This window comes from Venturia canescens, chromosome 3, assembly GCF_019457755.1.
Source record: "Venturia canescens isolate UGA chromosome 3, ASM1945775v1, whole genome shotgun sequence".
In the NCBI taxonomy this organism is placed as follows: Eukaryota; Metazoa; Arthropoda; class Insecta; order Hymenoptera; family Ichneumonidae; genus Venturia; species Venturia canescens.
In genome coordinates, this window is record NC_057423.1 from 24,522,520 (window position 1) to 24,528,245 (window position 5,726).

The following is a 5,726-nucleotide window of genomic DNA, read 5'->3' on the forward strand; positions in this document are numbered from 1 at the left end:
AAAAATTCATAATTCTCCAAGACTTCAGGACTGGAGATTTATAAATATTATTTTGCCGATCTCTGCAGTGCACCGTGTATTGAGAGGTGCGAAACTTCACCCGTACCGACTACAATTCCACCAAGACACTCCTAATCCAGATCCGTTGCGAAGGGTGACGTTTTGTCGGTGGGCGTTGAGACAAATCGAGCGATCCAGGGACTTTTTTCGATACGTTATGTTCAGTGATGAATCCACTTTCAACAACCGTGGTCAAGTGAACCGATGGAACTTTCGGTATTGGTCTGATCAGAATCCACATTGGTTGAGACAGATCGATCACCAGCATCGATGAAGTTTGAACGTATGGTGTGATATTGTGAACGGGCAATTAATAGGTCCCCATTTTTTCGAGGGAAATGTGAACTCTGTCCGTTACCTTGATTTTTTACAAAATGAACTGCCTCTTTTGCTAGAAGATCTGGATTTGGAAACACGTCAACAGATGTGGTTTCAGCAAGACGGTGCACCCGCTCACTGGGCTCATGTTGTTCGAAATCATCTGGATACAACATTTGGTCAACGGTGGATTGGTCGAGACGGTCCTGTAAATTGGCCTCCAAGGTCACCAGATCTTACGTCTCCTGATTTCTTTTTGTGGGGGTACTTAAAAGACGCTTTCTACCGTCAAGCTCCAACAACACGAGAGAACATGAAGGAGCGGATAAGAGCTGCCTGCCGTGCGATCCCGAGAGATGTTCTCCTACGCACAGTTGATGGTTTTGAGAGAAGAGTTTCGGCATGTTTAAACATGAATAGAGGGATCTTTGAACATCTCTAGGGAGGGATCAGAGTACACTCACAAGGAGGATTTGGAGTCCGAAAATACTGCGGTAGTGACGAACCGCAGAGACCTAATCCTTGTGAGCTCATACCTATGGGCATAAAGGCATTGCATGCCCCTCTTTTTAAAAAAAGTTGAAAAATAAAATGAAAATAAAAAACACACACACATGCACCTCCACGTATGCACGCTTATGCAGACGCACACGCACACGCAAACGCACTTGCACTTGGTACGTTAAAGATCTCTTCGCGGTGCATCCTGGATACCTCTAAAATAGTTGAAAATGATGTTCTCACTTAAAAAATATGAACTTAATCAAAAAATTTTTCCAACAAAAGTTGTTGGTTTTGCGCTGAAAAATTTTTTGGTGATGAAAAAAAGTTATGTTTCCATTCGAAAAAAACATGTCGGCCATTCTAACGCCGCCATTTTGAATTTTGGATCCACAAACCAATTTTTATCAAACGTCCCCCTTCAACCCCTAAAAGTTTTGTTCCACAAAATATTTGATCCGAGCAATATTTTCCGAGAAAAGTCAGGTGTAAGATTAAAGTGGGACACCCTGTATAATATTTATTAGTTCTATTGTGTATAAAGAATTGTTATGATAATTTTCCCACCTCCAAAAGCTGAAATAAAAGAAATTTAGTCGTGGAAAAAATTAAGCAACCCCATGTGTATTGCGAAACCGATATTCATTTTCTTTTACATTTACAAATTTTACACAGACGGAATTTGTCTGATCGTGAAAATAGTTTCACCTTTAACGCACCATCTTCGGCTGGAATTACACTATGCAATTTTTGGGTTCTATCAGTCGCCAAAAAATTGAAGCATCAAAGAATCGTGAAAAATGAGAACGACAAAGCGCTCGAAAACAATAACACATAAATCCTTGACAGCTACTGAGGACAAGTAGTTATACCTGTATATTTGTGGACAACAGGCCGCTGCTCCGATAACTACGTATGGCAGGCATAACACGAGTTCGAGCCACGTTTTAAACAACTTCAAAAATTTATCTCGTGAAAATTAAATATCGATGAATATTGAATGAAGAAATTGATAGTTGAATAAAATGTTACAACCGATAAAACTAAAAGCAAAAAATAAATAATTCGAAAGAAATGTTAAAAAGCACTAGACTGAAATCTAACTTAGTTTTAAGATATGAATTCTTGACAGATGAAATTATAAAATCGTTATATTTTTTTTTCGAAAAAAATTATGAAAACAATTTTTCAATAGTTCATCACGTATGTTTAAATGGAAGTGCTTTTCAAATCACGAATTTTTAGCCTTTCATGTATTCACTTTATTTAATTTATGATCGCCTTGCATGTAATTGGAGACGAAACTATTAATATAATTATAAAAAAATAGAACGGAGCATTTTCCCACGATGTAACTAGGCTTAAAATTCATCAAAAAAATAAACTTCTTTTATAAAAAATTATAAAGAATATCCAGGGGGACGAACACAGTGAACAAAAAAAATTCTGACTTAAAACGGATATAATTGCTTGAATCAATTCGTTGATAATCTTTGACGTATTATCAAACGAAAGGCCATTCCAAAACAAAAATGTTGACGCCCGATTTTCGATTGATTTTTCACTAAGTTATATACATTCAAATAAAAAAAATGCAATATTTTTAAAAAATTCTTACCTGACAAAAATGTTGAGATAAAAATTCGAAATAAATCAAGTGAGTTCGTGTGAGGGAGTTCTTCTTGAGAAAAGAAAATGAATCAAATAAAAAATGCGAATTTGAAACGTGTCCGACTTGGCGTGGAACGCCCCATAAATACAAAAAGTTTTATGGTAAAAATATGGACAAGACACATAAAATAAGGGCAGGTGGAAAAAATCGTGCGGAGAGGCTATATTCATTATTGCAAAAACATTCAAAAAATTCAAACAAATCCAAACAAAAAGGAATCAGTTCAGCGCGAATCATTAGATAAAAATCATGAAACCAGCATTCAAAGTCATACCGAAAGAGAAGAAATGACTTTTAAATGAAATACCGAAAGAGAAGAAATGACGTAAAAAATTCCTGTGAAATTTGTTTAGAGGAAAGCGAGAGCGACTTATCTATAATAATAATATACAAATTAATCTCCCAGATTCCTTGTGAATGAATGTGCATGAGAGTTATATTATAGAAACAAAAAGAGGCTCTGCATGAAAATATTTTCCGAGAGCTCATTTTTGTTGCTGCCCCCATGTTTCATAAAAATCCACTTAATACCAAAGAATATTCATTTTATACTTTAAATGGAATAAATTGCACCATTGATGGAAAATATGTTTCTCTGTTCGAAATAGAATTAATTTCCTGTGTGCAAGCAGCACACATTATTTACAGAGAAAAAAAAATGTAGAGATTCAAACCCTAGACCTTCTGGTTGGTGGACGCGGATGGTAACCACCCGACCGCGATAGCAATTATATATTGTATGAATTGTTACTTCGTCATAAGTCATGAGAAGGCTTGAAGTTTAAGGGTTATGATGGGTTTAAAATTTGAGTCACCCCGTTACTAATTTTTGTTTTAATAAATTTGTCAAATCGAATGTATCGACGTCCAGTTAGATCAAAATGAACAAAAAAACTGTTCTTCGCGGTTTCTCACCACACACGTACACGTATAACAACATTCAGGATATTCAATATTCGTTGAATTTATGGTTAATTTGGTCGCATTTCGAAGAATATACTAATTGGAAATTCTGTGGAAATTGGTAATAACTGTGAAATACTTTACTTTTTGATATCTCCTTCTTTTTCGAAGATATAATCACGAAATGCCATCCGACAGCTTACATTGTTTTATTATTTTTCCGTTATCAAAACAAACTCACGCTTCTCTCTCCTTCGGAAAACGATGAAACGTCAATTCCGAATTTTTTCTCTTAGAGTTCCTGCATCCTTGATATATACACAAGGCGTTAGACGGCATTTTCACTACATATAATTAAGGTTGTACCTCTTCGACAGCCTCAACTAAAAGTTACATACCATGAGCAATTTCAAAACGTTGATAATTCATTTCGATCATAGTAGATATATGTAAAAAGCACAAGATATTGATCTAGTATTAATATATAATACGACATATTTCATTTACTGTCCGAAAATTTACTGTGTTAAGTGTTTTTGATTCACTATCCTGCGTTAACTTTTTGCCGGAACTGTTCGGGCTATGCCCCAATATACATAATTCCACCCATAAAAAAAACTTAAAAAAAATTTTTTTTTTAATTGTAAAAAAAATTATTTCATAAAAAAAATTATTATTATATATTTTTTAAAGTGTCAAAAGAATCAAATAACAAGTAAAAAATAATAAACCGAAAAATCGCCCTTGAAATCATTTTGGAAACCGATGCCTCATTCTTCTTATTTGATTCGAACAGCTAAATCAACTGAAAAAAACTCCATCTAATTTACGTGCGGCATTAAAATTTATTATATTAATTCGAGGCCAAGTATTTTCTAATGAATTGAAAAAAGTTACCATTTGAATTACGTGCAGCATTAAAATTTATGATATCAATCGGTGGACAAGTATTTTATTAGTAAATCCAAATTTTGACATTATTAAATTCTTCTAAGAAGCTTTTAAATCCAAAAAAATCACATGAAAGCTAGTCATTTCTTACTCTATGGTGGCAGAGACTTATAAGAAAATCGATTCTTCTCAGACTTTCAGGATCCTCTGGTATTATTCACAAAATTCGACGTCGATTGGATCGATACAAATTATCTTTAAATATGTGTTAAAAGTACTTGTCCGGCCCATCACTTTCCGTTTAAATTGTTTATCCAAATAAAAGTCAGGGCTTGTCTAGAACTGATGGATCACAAGTATTCATGCAGAAGGAATTGAGAGAATTATCTTCAAGTAATTTTTACTTAATTGCACTAATTTAATAAAAAACGGAAACAAATTATTCTGCAATATAGAAGGGATATTATTGTGCATCGATAAATGAAAAAAATTGTACATAATGTATATGTTCAAGCTTCCAAAATAACTCTGCAGTTTACATTCGATGACGGCAATTTTTACTTCCCACTTATTCTTCCAGCGAACGAGTTCCATTCGGAATAAGAACTAACCTATACTATTATTAAGAACATTAAATTAATAGTGAATCGCATTTCAACAAACTTTTAACGAGATTCTGCCGTGCCATTTCGTTTTTTTATGATTGATTCTTTATTGAATGAATAGTGATGGGCCGGACAAGTACTTTTAACACATATTTAAAGATAATTTGTATCGATCCAATCGACGTCGAATTTTGTGAATAATACCAGAGGATCCTGAAAGTCTGAGAAGAATCGATTTTCTTATAAGTCTCTGCCACCATAGAGTAAGAAATGACTAGCTTTCATGTGATTTTTTTGGATTTAAAAGCTTCTTAGAAGAATTTAATAATGTCAAAATTTGGATTTACTAATAAAATACTTGTCCACCGATTGATATCATAAATTTTAATGCTGCACGTAATTCAAATGGTAACTTTTTTCAATTCATTAGAAAATACTTGGCCTCGAATTAATATAATAAATTTTAATGCCGCACGTAAATTAGATGGAGTTTTTTTCAGTTGATTTAGCTGTTCGAATCAAATAAGAAGAATGAGGCATCGGTTTCCAAAATGATTTCAAGGGCGATTTTTCGGTTTATTATTTTTTACTTGTTATTTGATTCTTTTGACACTTTAAAAAATATATAATAATAATTTTTTTTATGAAATAATTTTTTTTACAATTAAAAAAAAAATTTTTTTTAAGTTTTTTTTATGGGTGGAATTATCAGCAAACGAGGGACCATCAATGTACTTGTCCCAACCTTTTTTTTCCCTAGGGGAAGTTTATGGTTT